Here is a 19120-nt window from a genome sequence, read left to right as displayed (position 1 = left end):
ATCGTTCCTCAGTCTTGTCATGGACGGACCCGCTGAATATTGAAGCACTTTATGGAAAGTTTACCTTTCAACCAGGAATAGTTTCATCGTACCACAATAATTTATCTTTAATCTGCTCCAAGTATACTTTCATGACTCGCTGAAAGAATATAATCCCTATTTCCTGGGGAATGAAGCCAGGCAGGAGTAGAAACCTGTAACTGAATTATCAGAAAATGTCCATCGTGAAGTGTGTGTTCCGATGATCGACGGATTCCTCTGTGAAGCCGGGAACGTTTGTTTTTGCTGTCAAATGATGGTTGAATCCAGTCTTTCAGCGGGGGCCTTTCACACTGTGTGGAAACATCTTGGAAATAATATTGATGTGTTTCCCATCAGTCCATTCACAAAAGTCCCTGAATGTGATGGGAATTCATTTTACTGAAAAAAACTGCATTTCCAACATTGAACACGGGGCTGAAGACAAAGAGGCGGATATTGTCCATCAGTTCACGAATGCAAAACGAATTAAGTCTTTTTGACGCATACACTTGTGTGCTGAGCTGACCGAGTGGTTAAGGCGATGGACTGCTAGTCCATTGCGTTCTATAACGCCGTTCGAATCCCATTATCGTCGATTTTTCATACGCTTTTTTCTCGGAAGTGGGACTCATTTTACGATGATGGATCTGCAATCACTGACGTGCAAATCCATTCCAGGTTGTGAGGCCGGATTGCATCGAGCTGTGTTGGAAAAGCGAGAATTCAAAATTCAGTCTTGGTCTGATTGAGATGAATTGATCGGGTAGTGAGAGAGGAACCACTTTGATTTGACTTATTGTCACATGTACAGTGAAAAGTATTTTTCTGCTTCCAAGGAACATACACATTACATACATAGTGGGCAAAAAAAGAATAATCGACGCAGTGCATTGACAAATGGTACATCGACAAACAGTGATTGGTTACAGTGCGGAACAAGTGGACAAACAAAGTAAATCCATGACCAACAGCAGCATAGGGCGTCGTGAATAGTGTTCTTACAGGGAACAGATCAGTCCGAGGGAGAGTTGTTGAGGAGTCTAGTAGCTGTGGGGAAGAAGCTGTTCCTATGTCTGGATGTGCGGGTCTTCAGACTTCTGTACCTTCTGCCTGATGGAATAATCAGTAAAAAGGTAAAGCCTGGGTGGGAGGGTCTCTGATAATGTTGTCTGCTGTCCTGCGGCAGCGGGAGTTGTAGGCAGAATCACTGTGCGGGTGGCAAGCTTGTGTGATGGGTTGAGCTGAGTTCACCACATTGCAGTTTCTTGCGAAGTTGGACCGAGCAGTTGCCATACCAAGCTGTGATGCAGCCCGATAGGATGCTCTCTATGGCGCATCTGTAGACGTTTGTGAGAGTCGATGCAGACATGACGATTTTATTTTCCTTCCTTAGGAGGTACAAACGATGTTGGGCTTTCTAGATTGTTGCATTAGCGTGAGTGGACCAGGACAGACTGTTGATGATGGTGACCCTCAGAGATGTAAAGCTATCGACCATCTCCACTTCGCACCCATTGATGCAGACGGGTGTGTGTGTTGTGCAACGCTTCATGGCGTCGATGATCAGTTCCTTGGTCTTTCCGACATTTAGAGACAGGCTGTTTTAGGTACTGTTATGGGCGAGGCGTTTTCAGAACCCCAAAATGTATCAGAGAGTTCAACTAATCTCTCCCTTTAATGGATGTGTTGCTTTTCCTGGCACATGGCTTTTTCCCGAGGTGTGGGATTACAATTATGGTCACGTGGGTTTTTAAACAGAAAACACTGTTTATTCCATGAACTCAACTTAACATCCCCTGCAAACGAAGACACTCCCAATCACTTTTCAAACTTGCAGCTCTCTGGAAACACACAGGCACACACAAAGTGCTTTTTGAACTGAAACTAAAAACCTGCAAAATGGCTGACCTAAAGCCCAGTTCCACCCACTCTCTGACATCACTGTTTTGTTAAATGTACATTGCTTAAACATCCATGTCTTAAAGGTACACTCACATGACAGTGCACTATGCAACCATGTGATTTATCTACCTTCTGTATCTGATTCGTCATTGTTTGCGATACGATCTACCGCAGTGGTATCATCCACAAACTTATAGCTTGAGTTGGAGCTAAATCCTGCCACACAGGATATGCCTCCATATTCAGCGGGTCCGACAATGACAAGACTGAAGAACGATCACTCGTCTATCCAATCAGTGAGGTTTGCCTCACTGTGAGACAAGATTAGCAGAAGGAAAACCAAATTAATTAGATTCAGATCACACGGTTATACAAGACCTGAAACATAAAAACCCCGCCATCTCACAATTCCCGTTCCAGCCTCCCCGAACTGGCGCCGGAATGTGGCGACTCGGGGCTTTTCACAGTAACTTCATTGAAGCCTACTTGTGACAATAAGAGATTATTAGTATTATTACTATTATTGCTCCTCGACTGAGGTATGGTGATCCTCAGGTTAAATCACCACCAGTGAGATCTTACCCTCAAAGAGCCTGTGGTCATCAGGGACTAGAGCGACTTAATTTACTTTAGAACTGGATCAATGTATGACATTTCCAGGATGTGACTTCACTCAAGACTGACCAAATGATTGATAGCCGGGACATTAACGACCATTGAGGAGTTACTGCTACTTGAGGCTTGGTTGGTATGTTGGTTTTAAAGATTCATCATGAAATGTATAGAGAAAAAGCCGGGAAAGTGGACATGAGGATTATCATGAAATCATTAAAATGTAAAAGGAGGCCATTCTGCCAATGGATTCTGCAACGATATTCTGAAAGAGCCCCTCTGTCCCCACCACATCCCTGTAACACCACCCAACATTTTGAACACTAAGGAGCAACTTAGCATGGACATCTACGATTCTATGATGCAAGGAGGTTGATGCGTTCAAATGCTTCTGCTATAATGTCCACTCCTGACACCATATAGAAATGCTCGTCTCTGAATGACTGGCAACCAAGGTGTTGTCATAAAAAATAATTGATTTAATAATTGAGCTGCTCCTCCTGGCTTGTGCTCTGACCGGGATCCGGGGAGAATTGCCGGAATCCAGACACGTGATCATTTAGTTGCGTCATCCCGCGACCATTCGGTCTGCACTGGTCTCCCTCTGTGCTCACATTTCTAGATTCATCATTTTAATTTTCTTCCAGACTGGGAAGTGTAGTGCTTCTGCATTTGAGAAGAAACATGAATTTCTAATATTTTTCCAATGTAACTGATGTTGTTGCACAAACTATTTAATCAGTGGAATTGTGCGTTTATGGAACTCAGATTTTCGAATATCTGAAGGCTTCTCTCCAAATCGAATGGTTATTTTCCACAAGATTCAAGCCCTCCTCACATAAATCCCGGGGCCTTTGATCGCTTGAATGCAATGACTTCCTTGTGTGATTCCAGGCTGGTTTTAGAATGTATTCTATCGACCAAATTACTGTTGAATGATGCAGCTGTGATGGCCGAATGGTCAAGGCATTGGACTTCAAATCCAATAGGGTTCCCCCCCCCCCCCCCCCGCAGATTCGACTGTGATTCGAAATGTTTGTTCAACTCATCCCGGGAACCTGCCGGCTCGACAATGAATCGGAATTTCGGTTGGTTGTCTGTTAACGGTATGAACATTTATCGAACGCAGTTTTTTGGAAAAAAGTCCTTTTTGGAAACTAAACGAAACATACAGATAAATAAGGAGATCACACTCAAAGCAACAATCAATAAATAATAACGGTTCCTGCAACGTTTGGAAGGAGAAGCAGCAACGGCAGCGAATGGAAACGTGGTTTGGTTTCATTCAGCTGAATGTATTTCTGGGTAAAAATATCGTGGCAGAAATGGAACATGTTTTTAAAATATTTCCTTGTTCTCTTTCCGTTGTCTCTCTATCTGGTTCTTTGTTTCCTTCTCTCTCCCTCCCTCACTGTTTTTGTGCTTCTCCGGGGACTGATTGGATACACAGCGAAACTCAGCCCCATCTCATCCCAACTCTTCTGGACGAATACGTCCTGGTGATGGACGATCGTGAATCAGTGGAAGAATCGACAAACTATTCCATTCTTGCTCTGTACGAAGTTCCATTCCTGGTTGTGAGGTGGCTCTGGGATAAAGGGATCGAGAGAGAACGAGTCTGACTCTTACTCTGAAAACCATTTCGTACTCCATAAACACACCACTGACCACACAAATGATCGGGGCTCTTTGATGGTTTTCATCCAATTTGGCTTTTTCGGGAATGAAAGTAAAACTTTATCACGTCTGGTAATTAGTATTTTTATATAAACTACTCTAAACATATGAAACAATACTTGAGAAATGATAATTAACCAATATTAATCAATATTAGAAAAGTGTTCTGCAACGTTTGGAAGGAAAAGCCCATCCCATCAGGGCAGGATATGTTGGGAATGGACCGGAGTGAAACATTCCCAGACCATGTCCAACATGTTTCTCCTCAGTATGAAAACTCCCTGCGGAAAGACTGAAACAGATACTCATTTGATCACATCATGATTGACATCACTCACACCTTAACCATGAGCCACTGATGAAGTCATGATGGCTTCGAATTTCTCCTAAAATGCCAACTGAACCCACTGACTGGCAGAATTACATTACCCACGTGATTGGCGAGGCGCATCCACAGGCCGACTTGGCGAGTGGTGCAAACTGACATCACTGCTTCTGATCAGCTCCAGAACAGAGAGATAAATGTCACATTGTTCATTCATATTTCTGATTTATAATTGTGTGGGGAAACTGATGGGCTTTGGACGCAATTAAAAGTTGCTTTAAGTGAGATCAAATCAGCGGCTGGTTCGTTGGCCGAGGGAGACCTGTGCCACACAAAGCAATAGAGACTGCAGATAGAGAATGAATCGAATATTCACATGTCACACCAGAGAACACGTAGGAGAACAATTCAGCAGTCAAGGGCATTGAGCCTCTGATCTCCGGGTAAGCGTTCTGCAAGGCGGCCTTCAGGACGCGCGACAAGGAAAATCACCGAACAGAAACTTCTAGCCAAGTTCCGCATACATGAGTACGGCCTCAACCGGGACCTTGGATTCATGTCGCATTACATTTATCCCCCACTACCTGGCCTGGGCTTGCGAAATCCTACCAACTGTCCTGGTGTGAGTCAATTCACACCCCTTTAACCTGGGGTTCGCCCTATCTGGTTTAGCACAGGGCTGAATCGCTGGCTTTAAAAGCCGACCGAGTCCGATCAGAAGCACGGCTCAATTCCTGGATCAGCCTCCCCGAACAGGCGACGGAATGTGGCTTTTCACGGTAACTTAATTTGAAACCTACTTGTGACAATAAGCGATTTTCATTTAATCTCTGGATCTGTAAAGACTTAATTACCTGCAAATGCTGGCATTCAAAGCATTGTCTTGCATTTTTGACTTTGCCTATATATATGTTTCCGAAACATACCTCTTCATTCACCTGAGGAACGAGCAGTGCTCCGAAAGCTAGTGTTTGAAACACACCTGTTGGACTTTAACCTGGTGTTGTCAGACTTGTTACTGTGCACAGCAGGGACTGACAGATAAAGATTCAGTCACCACCCAAATGTCTATATGCACCTCCCCCAACACACGCGCATGCCCACTGCCACTGAAAGTCTTGTCATGATTCTGATATGCAGACGTTTTAACGGAAACTGGCAAACAACATAATGATTTTATCCACTCAATAACAATATTAGAGATTGATCATTACAGATTTAGTTCCACCTTCACACAGATTTTCAGAGTATGAAAGATATTAAATGAATGACAGACTCTCATACAGTCCCAGAGACTCTCGCAAAGCGATTTCACTGAATCCCAAAGACAGATTGTTGCAGAAGATCTGTAACAAGCCGAAGAATGATTGGTATATTACAAATATGGAATGAATCTGACTCTGCCATATAGTGTCAGGGACTGAAATATGCAGCAATTGTATTTCAAAATTGATCGCACGTAGCAGGGTGGTAGTGTCAAATAACGGGATGGTGCGAATCCTCAATGTGCAAATGGGACCTTGTCGCCACAAGGACTGTGTAATGGTCACTCTGAACGTCAAGACTATGGGAGACAGAGCTCCACAGACTGACTCCTACTTTCCACAGACCACCACTGACTGAATCATGGTTAATACCAAGAGCTGAATTATGTTGTCAACACTCACATAGAAATGGCACACAGAATAAAATGGCGAGATCGTGGAAAATGTGGACCGTTTTCCATGACCGGAAGCCACCACTGGAAAAAAGCAGTTCCAGCAGATAGGATTCGCCCTCACCTCCAATGTGTCAGCTCAGCCTTCAGCAGATTGAGAAAGAGAATACTTGAAGAGCAGCTTCATGACAGAATCGTTCGGAGTGACCATTGCACAGTGCTTACTCAGCAACGGCAAAGACTGGTCCCGTATGTGTTTTATTCTGTTCGCAGTGGAGGCCAACAAACCAAAAATAACCCAATTTACCCAATGATCCCAGTACGAAAAGCAAGGGACAAAAATTGTTTCTTTTGATTTTATTTCAACAACGAAACAAAATTGAACAGGAATTAAAAAGCGCATTGAGCTGATACGATAGGCTTCGGGACGCAATGATAAGTTGGTTTGAGTGACGTTTGCCTGTCGGTTGGCTCGTTGGTCTAGGGGTCTCGCTTAGGGATTTCCGTTAACGGTAAAATGCGAGAGGTCCCGGGTTCAAATCCCGGACGAGCCCTGTTTATGTTTAATCAGTGCGATCCATGTGTTGTCATTGACTGAAATCGGGAGCAAGTTTGAGCTCCAGAGAATGTGTCAATACAGAACACGCGAAGAAACGAACGCGACATTTAAAGACCGTTTCACCATGGTGGAGGACTCTGAATTTATCCTCAGATATCAAGAAAAACAAACGAACGCTTGCGCATCCAGGTAGTTGGCTGAATGCAATGTTTGTATGTAACCCCAATAAACCTTTGATTTATTTGCTGAATCTCCGCCTTAAAAATAATCAATGTCCCGCTTCCGCCGCCTTCTGAGGCAGAGTTCCAAAGTCGCACAACTCTGGGAGTGAGAAATTTCCACATCTCCATCCGAAAAGGGCGACATCCTTGTTTTTAACTGCCCAGTAGTTAACCTCAAGCAGTGACATCCTTTCCACGTCCACCTTGCCAAGACCATTCAAGATCTGATGTACTTCAATCAAATCAACTGTCACTCTTCACATCTCCATTGGAAACAAGTGCAGTCTGTCTAACCTTTCCTCATTAGAAAACCCGCTCATTCCCGGACCAATCGAGGAAACCTCCTCTGAACCGTATTTACCTAAATAAGAAAACCAAAACTGCACAGAATTAGCGAAATGTGTAGCTCCTGGAATAAAAGGGACAGTAGCAATATGGATATAAATGTGGTTGAATAATCACAAACAGAATATAATGGCCATTAGAGAGTTTTCGGACTGGAAGAAGTTTTGTAGTGTTCGACATGGGTTCCTACTGGAATATTTGCTTTCCCTGGTATATAATAATGTGCTAGATCATGGTGTAGAGGGAACAGTTTCAAAGTTTGATGATGGTACAAACTTGGAAATGTTCTGAACTGATACGTGGACAGTCTAGAACTTCAAACGACGAAAGATGATTTTCAGTCTGGAGACGTGTGAGATGACTGGTTTAGACTAGAAACCAGACAAGGGCTGGTTTAGCACACTGGGGTAAATCGCTGGCTTTTAAAGCAGACCAAGGCAGCACGGTTCAATTCCCGTACCAGCCTCCCCGAACAGGCGCAGGAATGTAGCGACTAGGGGCTTTTCACAGTAACTTAATTTGAAGCCTACTTGTGACAATAAGCGATTTTCATTCATTCATTCATGATGCATTTTTTAAGGGAATATAGAATCATAGAATTTACAGTGCAGAGGTGGCCATTCGTACCATGGAATCTGCACAGGCTCTTCAAATAGCACCCCACTGAAGCCCACGCGTCCACCCTTTCCCCGTATCCCAGCAACCCCATCTAACCTAAGGGTAATTTAGCATGGCCAATCCACCTAAACTGCACATCTTTGGAGTGTGGTAGGAAACCGGAGACCCGGAGGGAACACACGCAGACACAGGGAGAACACAGACAGTGATCCAAGTGGGAATCGAACATGAGACCCGGCGCTGTGAAGCCACAGTGCTAACCACTATTCTACCGTGCTGTCCCTGAATCATGGTGAATACCAAGAGCTGAATTATGTTGTCAACACTCACATAGAAATGGCACACAGAATAAAATGGCGAGATCGTGGAAAATGTGGACCGTTTTCCATGACCGGAAGCCACCACTGGAAAAAGGCAGATCCAGCAGATAGGATTCGCCCTAACCTCCAATGTGTCAGCTCAGCCTTCAGCAGATTGAGAAAGAGAATACTTGAGGAGCAGCTTCATGACAGAATCGTTCATAGTGACCATTGCACAGTGCTTACTCAGCAACGGCAAAGACTGGTCCCGTATGTGTTTTATTCTGTTCGCAGTGGAGGCCAACAAACCAAAAATAACCCAATTTACCCAATGATCCCAGTACGAAAAGCAAGGGACAAAAATTGTTTCTTTTGATTTTATTTCAACAACGAAACTGCGAGGGCAGCATGGCGGCACAGTGGTCAGCACTACTGCCTCACGGCGCCGAGGTACCAGATTCGATCCCGGCTCTGGGTCACTGTCCGTGTGAAGTTTGCACATTCTCCCGTGTTTGCGTGGGTTTATCCCCCAGAATCCAAAGATGTGCAAGCTAGGTGGATTGGCCACGCTAAATTGCCCCTTAATTGGGAAAAATTAATTGGGTACTCTAAATTATTTTAAAACAAGGTGAAGACTGCGGATCCCGCTCCTGCTGTTTAATACAGATCACTATAACTGGCACAGTGAGCAGAAAGAAATTCGTGTTGTTTGTGTGCATTTCACTCCAATTTAAAACGCTCCTGAATGAAAGTGTCTGTGTCACACGGCTCACGCTCAGCCAGGAGATGGCACCAGTCCACAATAAATGTATTTATGCAATATATTTATGATGTTCTGTGTGTCATTACATTGGACTCTTACTCTGGTCTGAGACATTACCTTGTCCTTGTGCCCTGATGCTGCCCTTTTCTTCCTGTTTCAGTAATAACTTTTTACTGGTATTAATTATGTAACTTACTTAGTGGTTAATTTATTCAGCCACTAGGAGTGTTTTAAGCTTATTTTGTAAACGGAACTTTGCGTGGCTCGTATTTTTGACCCGTTTAACCCACCTATTTACTATTGTTGCAGACTGAGAACTTAGTTATTAATGTTGAAGATTGTTCGTTTATTTAAACTAAGTTTCCACTCAAAACAAATTGATGCTGGTTATTACATAAGGAACCCATGGATGATGAAAACAATTGGTGAATTTTATTTGAGGAGTGTCCACTCCTTTTCTGTCCTGACCTGCGGTATCTAATTAAATAATTCACCACTGTGATGGGCAGGAACTGAATCTGGGTCAAATGCTGGGACAGTCACCACGATACCACCACCTGTCCCTGGGCAATGTTGCCCCCTCTGTATTTATAGAACGAATACACAAACAATGAAGCGGGTGAATGTATTAATTCAGGGATTCTATATTCTTGTAACCAATATGGCTGTAATGGGAATCTTTCATATTCCCATAGGTCGGGTAGAGCTGGGCAGCTCAGTCAGAAATCAGATATCTGGGGATTTCAAGATGATTACTACAATGATAATATTTAACCATGTTAATGTTCTTTTGCACCAATTGAAATGTGTTACGAATACAGCGTTACCGTGTTCTACAACTCGCGTTCAACCAGGAGATGGCAGCAGTGCGCAATAGTTTGGATATCCTGTTTGTGTCCACAGATCTCGACAGGAATGGAGCTGCTGTTGCACGGGCAGCTGGACAAGCAAGCGGCACAGATATTAACCAACTGCATCCGCTCCAAATAGATTCCCCAAATTATTGAACAAAACAAAAACAAGCACAAATCATATTTTAAGAAAGTATGACAGTGTCTCTGAAAACAATATACCAACACCTCATAAATAATCGGTTTGCCTAAACTAATTCAAGATCAACCGTTTCAATAACAGCCTTACTTCCTTGCCAGTTCTCAGACAGGCGCTGACTGGTTAGAAGATTGCATCACTTTTCAAGGTCCTGCTCAATAAAATCAATCACAGACCCATGATCTGCTTTCCTCCTGTTCTCAGACACATCCACTTTGTACAAGGGCGCACTAACTGGTTTTCAGAGTAAGAGTCAGACTGCAGTCACCTCTTTCTCTCTCGATCCCTTTATCTCAGAGCCACCTCACAACCAGGAATGGAACTTCTCACAGAGCCAAGAATGGAATAGTTTGTCGATTCTTCCACTGATTCAGGACCGTCCATCACCAGGACGTGTTGGTCCAAAAGAGTTGGAATGAGATGGGGCTGAGTTTCGCTGTATCCAATCAGTCCCCGGAGAAGCACAAAAACAATGAGTGAGGGAGAGAGAAAGAAACAAAGAAACAGATGGAGACAAAGGAAAGAGAACAAGAAAATATTTTTTAAAAATGTTCCATTTCTGCCACGATCTTTTTACCCAGAAATACATTCAATGAAACCAAACCACGTTTCCATTCGCTGCCGTTGCTGCTTCTCCTTCCGAACGTTGAAGGACATATTATTATTTACTGATTGCTGTTTTGGGTGTGAGTTCCTTATTCATCTGAATATTCATCTGTTAATAACTGACTGAACTTGATTAACGTTCAAACAGCTTATTTACAAACCATCGGAAAACGTATGAATTTTCGAGTCAGCGGCTTGTGCGGCGGGTTGAACAAACATTTCGAAACACAGTCGCTGCGAGCAGGATTCGAACCTGCGCGGGGAAACCCCATTGGATTTCAAGTCCAACGCCTTAACCACTCGGCCATCGCAGCTGCGTTCGATGTGTCATTCATTAGTTATTTGGTCGATGGAATACATTCTAAAACCAGCCTGGAATCATTCCAGGAAGTTATTCCATTCAAGCGACCAATAGTCGGCCGGTGCAGACACGGTGGGCCGAATGGCCTCCTTCTGCACTGTATAATCTATGATTAATCTAGGAAAAAGGTTCGGCACAACATCGTGGGCCGAAGGGCCTGTTCTGTGCTGTATTTTCTATGTTCTAATAGTGTTTATGTGAGGAGGGGTTGATACTTCGTGGAAAATGGCCATTGGATTTGGAGAGAAGCCTTGAGAGACTCGAAAATCTCAACTCCCTAAACGCACAATTCCACTGATTTAATAGTTTGTGTAACAACATCAGTTACATTGGAAATATATTAGAAATTCAAATGGAACAGGACCACACTTCCCAGTCTGGAAGAAAATAAAAATGATGGAATCTAGAAATTACGGCACAGAAGGAGACCTGTACAGGCCGAATGGTCACGTGATGACCTGATGAGGCAACTAACATGATCACGTGTCTGGATTCGAGCAGTTCTCCCCGGATCGCGGTCAGAGCACAAGCCAGGAGGGGCTGCTCAATTATTAATTTAATTATTTTTTATTACAAGACCTTGGTCGCCAGTCATTGAGAGACCAGCATTTCTACATGGTGTCAGGAGTGGGCAGTATGGCAGAAGGACTCCACCGCATCAACCTCCTTGTATCATCGAATCGTAAAATGTCCAGCGCAGAAGGAGGCCATTCGACCCAACGAGTCAACACTGACCATCCGAATGAGCACCTCCGCTACTCTGCAAGAAGAGGTTTAATAGATAATGCAGCACCATCCCGGCTAGCTCAGTCGGTAGAGCATGGTACTCTTAATTTCAGGGTCGTGGGTTCGAGCCCCATGTTGGGCGTTTCCATATTCGTATCTTAAAATATTCATGCTGAATTAATTGTCTTCATAACAAAAACACAAGGTTATGTCGCTTGACTGGGAATCCAGGGGTGTGAACTAACCTTTGGTGACAAGGTTAAATAAATCTGGAATTGAAATTTCGTCTCCGTAATGTCGCAGAAAGGTTCTGCTTCAGACGGATCGATTTCCACAACCGGGAACACATTGACACAACAGGGAATGATTTGACACAACCAAAGAACAAAGAAATGTACAGCACAGGAACAGGCCCTTCGGCCCTCTGAACCCGTGCCGACCATGCTGCCCGATTAAACAACAGTCTTCTACACTTCTTGGGTCCGTATCCCTCTATTCCCATCCTATTCATGTATTTGTCAAGATGCCCCTTAAATGTCACTATCGTCCCTGCTTCCACCACCTCCTCCGGGAGCGAGTACCAGGCACCCACTACCCTCTGCGTAAAAAACTTGCCTCGTACATCTACTCTAAACCTTGCCCCTCTCACCTTAAACCTAGTAATTGACCCCTCGACACTGGGGAAAAGCCTCTGACTATCCACTCTGTCTGTGCCCCTCATAATTTTATAGACCTCTATCAGGTCTCCCCTCAACCTCCTTCGTTCCAGTGAGAACAAACCGAGTTTATTCAACCGCTCCTCATAGCTAATGCCCTCCACACCAGGCAACATTCTGGTAAATCTTTTCTGCACCATCACTAAAGCCTCCACATCCTTCTGGTAGTGTGGCGACCAGAATTGAACACTATGCTCCAAGTGTGGCCTAACTAACGTTCTATGCAGCTGCAACATGACTTGCCAATTCTTATACTCAATGCCCCGGCCAATGAAGGCAAGCATGCCGTATGCCTTCTTGACTACCTTCTCCACCTGTGTTGCCCCTTTCAATGACCTGTAGACCTGTACTCCTAGATCTCTTTGACTTTCAATACTCTTGAGGGTTCTACCATTCACTGTATATTCCCTACCTGCATTAGACCTTCCAAAATGCATTACCTCACATTTGTCCGGATTAAACTCCATCTGCCATCTCTCCGTCCAAGTCTCCAAACAATCTAAATCCTGCTGTATCCTCTGACATTCTTCATCGCTATCCACAATTCCACCAACCTTTGTGTCGTCTGCAAACTTACTAAACAGATCAGTTACATTTTCCTCCAAATCATTTATATATACTACAAAGAGCAAAGGTCCCAGCACTGATCCCTGTGGAACACCACTGGTCACAGCCCTCCAATTAGTGCAGTGCAGTGCAGATCTGTCACCGGCAGAGTCATTGTTCCACGACAGAGAGAACAGTCACATAGCAGAGAGCTCAGTTACACAGCTGAGAGCTCAGTTACACATCAGAGAGCACGGTTACACAGCAGGATATACATTTACAAACAGGGCCTCTCTGTGTGCAGCAGAAAACACATTTTCCTAAATACCCAATTTCTCCATCTCAGTATCTTGCTGGTTTGCACTGCACCTTTTCTGTGTGTCACTGTGTGTATCCTGATAGTCTCTTTCTGTGTGACTTTCTCTATCTGTTACAGCCATGCTGATGTTACGTATTCATCTCACGTTTCCCAAACAAGAATTGTGATTGATAAATACAGAAAGATTTCCACACTGACATTCAGTACCAATGTCTGATAGAGACTGAATCCCACCCTCACATACAGTACCAGACATTGACTGAGAGGGAAACCGAGAATGGGAGGCAGTGTCATACTGGACTCGGAACTGTAACTTTCTCTCTCCACAGATGTTGCCAGACCAGCCGAGTTATCCAACATTTTATATTTCTCTTTCAGGATTTTATGAAGAATCTCCATAGCGGCATTGCCCTTGTGCTCGACGCTTCTATTTATAAAGATTGGTCCCGGATGTCTATTGTTCTGTTCGCAGCGGAGGCCAACAAACCAGAAAGAACCAAATTAACCCAATGACCCCGATAAGAAAAGCAAGGGACAAAAAAGAGTTTCTTTCGATTTTACTTTAACAACCAAACCAAATTGAACAGGAATTAAGAAGCCCATTGAGTTGATACAATAAATTTTGCTTGGGAGGTAATGGTAAAATGGTGTCAACGGCACGCTGACCACCGGCTGGCTCGTTGGTCTAGTGGTATGATTCTCGCTTAGGATCTTCTGCTGCCATAAAATGAGAGAGATCCCGGGTTCAGATTGCGGACTGTGCAAATAACTTTTTAAAATCTGTACGATCGATATGGTGCCATTGAATGAACTCGGGAGTAGTTTGGAGGAAAGGGAGGGAGGGAGCGAGGGTCATGTTTAGAGCTTAACCACTTCTTCACGCCAGTTCTTCGGCTGCCAACAGTCCAGTCGAGGTGACCCAGTTGACCTCGTCCAGAATCCTCCTCTGCCGCTTCCACTGGATGAATTTCCTCATGTTTGTCCACTGGAGGGATTCTTCGGTTACTTGTCTGTGAAAGCAGCACCGGAACCAGCTGTGGAGACAGATTCCAATCTCCAGGATGCAACTCTCCAATTGGATACTTCACTTTGATCAGATCTTACACTCTCGTTTAGAGAATCATTGAATAGTTACAGATCGGGCGAAATCCATTTTGCCCACCGTGTCCACGTTGGTCGCCGAGAGCTGGCGGTAGTCCCGTGATAAAAACAGAAAGTGCTGGAAAATCCCAGCAGGCCTGGCAGCATCTGTAGAGAGGGAAACAGAGTATGAGAAGCAGGGTCATACTTGACTCGGAACTGTAACTCTCTTTCTCTCTCCACAGATGTTGCCAGACCAGCCGAGTAATCCAACATTTTCCAATTCTCTTTCAGGATTTTATGAAGAATCTGCATTATGAAGAATGTGCTCGACGCTCCTATTTATAAAGATTGGTCCCGTGTGTCTATTGTTCTGTTCGCAGTGGAGGCCAACAAACCAGAAAGAACCAAATTGTCCCAACGATCCCAATTAGATAAGCAAGGGACAAAAAATAGTTTATTTGGATTTTACTTTAACAACCAAACCAAATTCAACAGGAATTAAGAAGCCCATTGACTTAATAAAATAAGCTTCGGTTGGGAAGTAATGGTAAGATTGTTTCAGCGGGACGTTGATCACCAGGTGGCTCGTTTGTCTAAGGGTATGATTCTCGCTTTGGCGATTCTCACGTAGGCAATTCTGCTGCGATAAAATGCCTGAGGTCCCGGGTTCCAATCCCGGACGAACCCTGCAAAGCACTTTTTAACATCTGTGCGATCGATATGGTGCCATTGACTGAACGCGGGAGCAGTTTTGAGGAAAAGTAGGGAGGGACGTGTTTGGCGCTTAACCGCTCCTTGACACCTGTTCTTCGGCTGCCCACAGTACAGTCGAGGTGACTCAGTTGACCTCTTCCAGAATCCTCCTCTGCTGCCTCCACTGAATGAAGTTCCTCCTGTTTGTCCACTGGAGGCGTTCTTCACTGAGTTCTGAATTTGGTGCATTTGCGTGCTATAGTGAGAGTTTCGTGACTGAGGGTGTATAAGGGTTAATTTTGATCTAAAGTCTAGTCTTTCTTTTATTTAGTTAATTAACTTAAAAGTTCCTGTTTGGTTGAGAAGGTGAATTTTCATCAAGCTTTAAACAAAGGTTCTACTTGTCGGTACTTGCAGCTGGAGCTTATTAATTAGCTAATTGGATTAGGCCAGTCTCCAGAGGCTAGATTCACAGTATAAAAGTGATCCAGCTACAGTGCACACTTTGTTTCCTCTGAGTGATGAATTTGGTGCATTTGACTGCTACAGTGAGTGTTTGGTGACTGAGGGAGTTAGGTGAGAAGTTAGTAAGGTGCTCCTTTAATTTCATTTCAGCAAAGAGCGAGAACGGAACCAGGAGTTTATAGAGTGTGCAGCTGACTGGGAGCAGAGTCAGAGGCCGGAAGTCCAGTTGATCCACAGGGCAGCTATATTCTGTAAGGTAAGAAGGGTTGGAGGCTAGGGCAGTTACATGCTCATCCTGTAGGATGTGGGTGGTGAGGGATACGGTGTCCACGCTGACTGTACCTGAGGGAAGTGCACCCAACTCTAGCTCCTCAGAGACCGTGTTAGGGAACTGGAGCTGGAGCTGGATGAACTTCGGATCATCCACGAGGCAGAGGGGGTTATAGAGAATAGTTACAGGGAGGTAAGCACACCCAAGGTACAGGACAAGAGTAGCTGGATTACAGTCAGGGGAACGAAAACAAACAGGCAGACAGTGCAGGGATCCCTCGTGGCCGTTCCTCTTCAAAACAAGTATACCGTTTTGGATGCTGTTGAGGGGGGGGGGGTGACCTACCGGGGGAAGGCCTTAGCGGCCAGCTCTCTGGCACTGAGTCTGGGTCTGGGGCTCAGAAGGGAAGGGGGAGAAGAGAAAAGTAATCGTAATAGGAGATTCAATGGTTAAGGGAATAGATAGGAGATTCTGTGGTCGCGAGCGAGACTCCCAGAAGGTATGCTGCCTTCCGGGTTCCTGTGCCAGGGATGTCTCGTATCGTGTCTTCAGGATCCTTAAGGGGGAGAGTGAGCAGCCAGAAGTCGTGGTGCACATTGCTATCAACGAGGTAGGTAGGAAAAAGGGTGTGGAGGTAATAAACGGAGTTAGGCTGGAAGTTAAAAGCCAGAACAGACAGAGTTGTCATCTCTGGTTTGTTGCCGGTGCCACGTGATAGCGAGGCTAGGAATAGGGAGAGAGTGCAGTTAAACACGTGGCTGCAGGGATGGTGTAGGAGGGAGGGCTTCAGGTATTTGGATAATTGGAGTGCATTCTGGGGGAGGTGGGACCTGTACAAGCAGGATGGGTTGCATCTGAACCAGAGGGACCCAATATCCTGGGAGGGAGGTTTTCTAGTAATCTTCGGGAGGGTATAAACTAATTTGGCAGGGGAATGGGAACCGGATTTGTAGTCCAGCAACTGAGGTAGCCGATATTCAGAACGCCAAAGCGTGTAATGAGGCAGTGGGGAAGGTAACACTGACAAAGGAGAGTACTTGCAGGCACGGAGATGGGTTGAAGTGTGTATACCTCAACGCAAGAAGCATCAGGAATAAGGTGGGTGAACTTAAGGCATGGATCGGTACGTGGGACTACGATGTGGTGGCCATCACAGAAACTTCGATAGAAGAGGGGCAGAAATGGTTGTTGGAGGTCCCTGGTTATAGAAGTTTCAATACGATTAGGGAGGGTGGTAAAAGAGGTGGTGGTGGGGGGGTGTCATTGCTAATTAGAGATAGTATAACAGCTGCAGACAGACATTTCGAGGAGGATCTGCCTACTGAGGTAGTATGGGTTGAAGTCAGAAATACGAAAGGAGCGGTCACCTTGTTGGGAGATTTCTGTGGGCCCAAATATTAGCAGAGATGTGGAGGAACAGATTGGGAAACAGATTTTGGAAAGGTGCAGAAATTACAGGGTAGTAGTCATGGGTGACTTCAACTTCCCAAACATTGAGTGGAAACTCTTTACAAAGAACAAAGAGCAAAGAAAATTACAGCACAGGAACAGGCCCTTCGGCCCTCCCAGCCTGCGCCGATCCAGATCCTTCACCAAAACCTGTCGCCTATTTTCCAAGGATCTACTTCCCTCTGTTCCCCGCCCATTCATATATCTGTCTAGATGCATCTTAAATGACGCTATCGTGCCCGCCTCTACCAGCTCCGCTGGCAAAGCGTTCCAGGCACCCACCACCCTCTGCGTAAAATACTTTCCACGCACACCTCCCTTAAACTTTCCACCTCTCACCTTGAAATCGTGACCCCTTGTAATTGACACCCCCATTCTTGGAAAAAGCTTGTTGCTATCCACCCTGTATATACCTCTCATAATTTTGTAGACCTCAATCAGGTCCCCCTTCAACCTCCGTCTTTCCAATGAAAACAATCCTAATCTACTCAACCTTCCTTCATAGCTAGCACCCTCCATACCAGGCAACATCCTGGTGAACCTCCTCTGCACCATCTCTAAATCATCCACATCCTTCTGGTAATGTGGCGACCAGAACTGCACGCAGTATTCCAACTGTGGCCTGACCAAAGTTCTAGACAACTGTAACATGACCTGCCGACTCTTGTACTCAATACCCCGTCCGATGAAGGCAAGCATGCTGTATGCTTTTTTGACCACTCTATCGACCTGCGTTGCCACCTTCAGGGTACAATGGACCTGAACTCCCAGATCTCTCTGTACATCAATTTTCCCCAGGACTCTTCCATTGACCGTAAAGTCCGCTCTTGAATTAGATCTTCCAAAATGCATCACCTCGCATTTGCCTGGATTGAACTCCACCTGCCATTTCTCTGCCCAACTCTCCAATCTATTTATATTTCCCGGTATTCTCTGACAGTCCTCCACGGTATCTGCAACTCCACCAATCTTAATATCATCTGCAAACTTGCTAATCAAACCACCTATTCCTTCGTCCAGATCATTTCTGTATATCACAAACAACAGTGCTCCGAGCACGGATCCCTGTGGAACACCACTAGTCACCTTTCTCCGTTTTGAGACACTCCCTTCCACCACTACTCTCTGTCTGCTGTTGCCCAGCCAGTTCTTTATCCATCTAGCTAGTACAGCCTGAACCCCATACGACTTCACTTTTTCCAGCAACCTGCCATGGGAAACTTTATCAAACGCCTTACTGAAGTCCATGTATATGACATCTACAGCCCTTCCCTCATCAATTAACGTTGTCACTTCCTCAAAAAATTCTATTAGGTTTCTAAGTTATGACCTTCCCTGCACAAAACCATGCTGCCTATCACTGATAAGTCTATTTTCTTCCAAATGTGAATAGATCCTATCACGCAGTATCTTCTCCACAGTTTGTGCAGTGTGTCCAGGAAGCTTTTCCAACACAGTATGTAGATTGTCCGACCAGTGGGGAGGCCATATTGGATTTGGTACTTGGTAATGAACCAAGGCAAGCGATAGATTTGTTAGTGGGGGAGCATTTTGGAGATAGTGACCACAATTCTGTGACTTTCACTTTAGTAATGGAGAGGGTTAGGTGCGTGCAACAGGGCAAGGTTTACAATTGGGGGAAGGGTACGATGTTGTCAGGCAAGCATTGAAGTGCATAAGTTGGGAACATAGGCTGGCAGGGAAGGACACAAGTGAAATGTGAAACTTGTTCAAGGAATAGGTACTACGTGTCCTTGATATGTATGTCCCTGTCAGGCAGGGAAGAGATGGTCGAGTGAGGGAACCATGGTTGACAAGAGAGGTTGAATGTCTTGT

General features: G+C 44.8%; 2 non-coding genes across 2 annotated transcripts; one reads left to right on the top strand and one right to left on the bottom strand.

Moving 5' to 3' along the window:
* Positions 1-10887: 10887 nt before the first annotated feature.
* Positions 10888-10969, bottom strand: trnas-uga (transfer RNA serine (anticodon UGA)). The gene has a single exon. It is a non-coding gene; the product is annotated as a tRNA-Ser (tRNA).
* An 842-nt stretch (positions 10970-11811) lies between these two features.
* On the top strand, positions 11812-11884 carry trnak-cuu (transfer RNA lysine (anticodon CUU)). Its single transcript has one exon. It is a non-coding gene; the product is annotated as a tRNA-Lys (tRNA).
* Positions 11885-19120: the final 7236 nt, after the last annotated feature.

Source organism: Scyliorhinus torazame, chromosome 24 (assembly GCF_047496885.1).
Source record: "Scyliorhinus torazame isolate Kashiwa2021f chromosome 24, sScyTor2.1, whole genome shotgun sequence".
NCBI classification, from domain to species: domain Eukaryota; kingdom Metazoa; phylum Chordata; class Chondrichthyes; order Carcharhiniformes; family Scyliorhinidae; genus Scyliorhinus; species Scyliorhinus torazame.
Note: the sequence above shows the minus strand (reverse complement) of the source record. Positions and strands in the feature narration are given on the sequence as shown.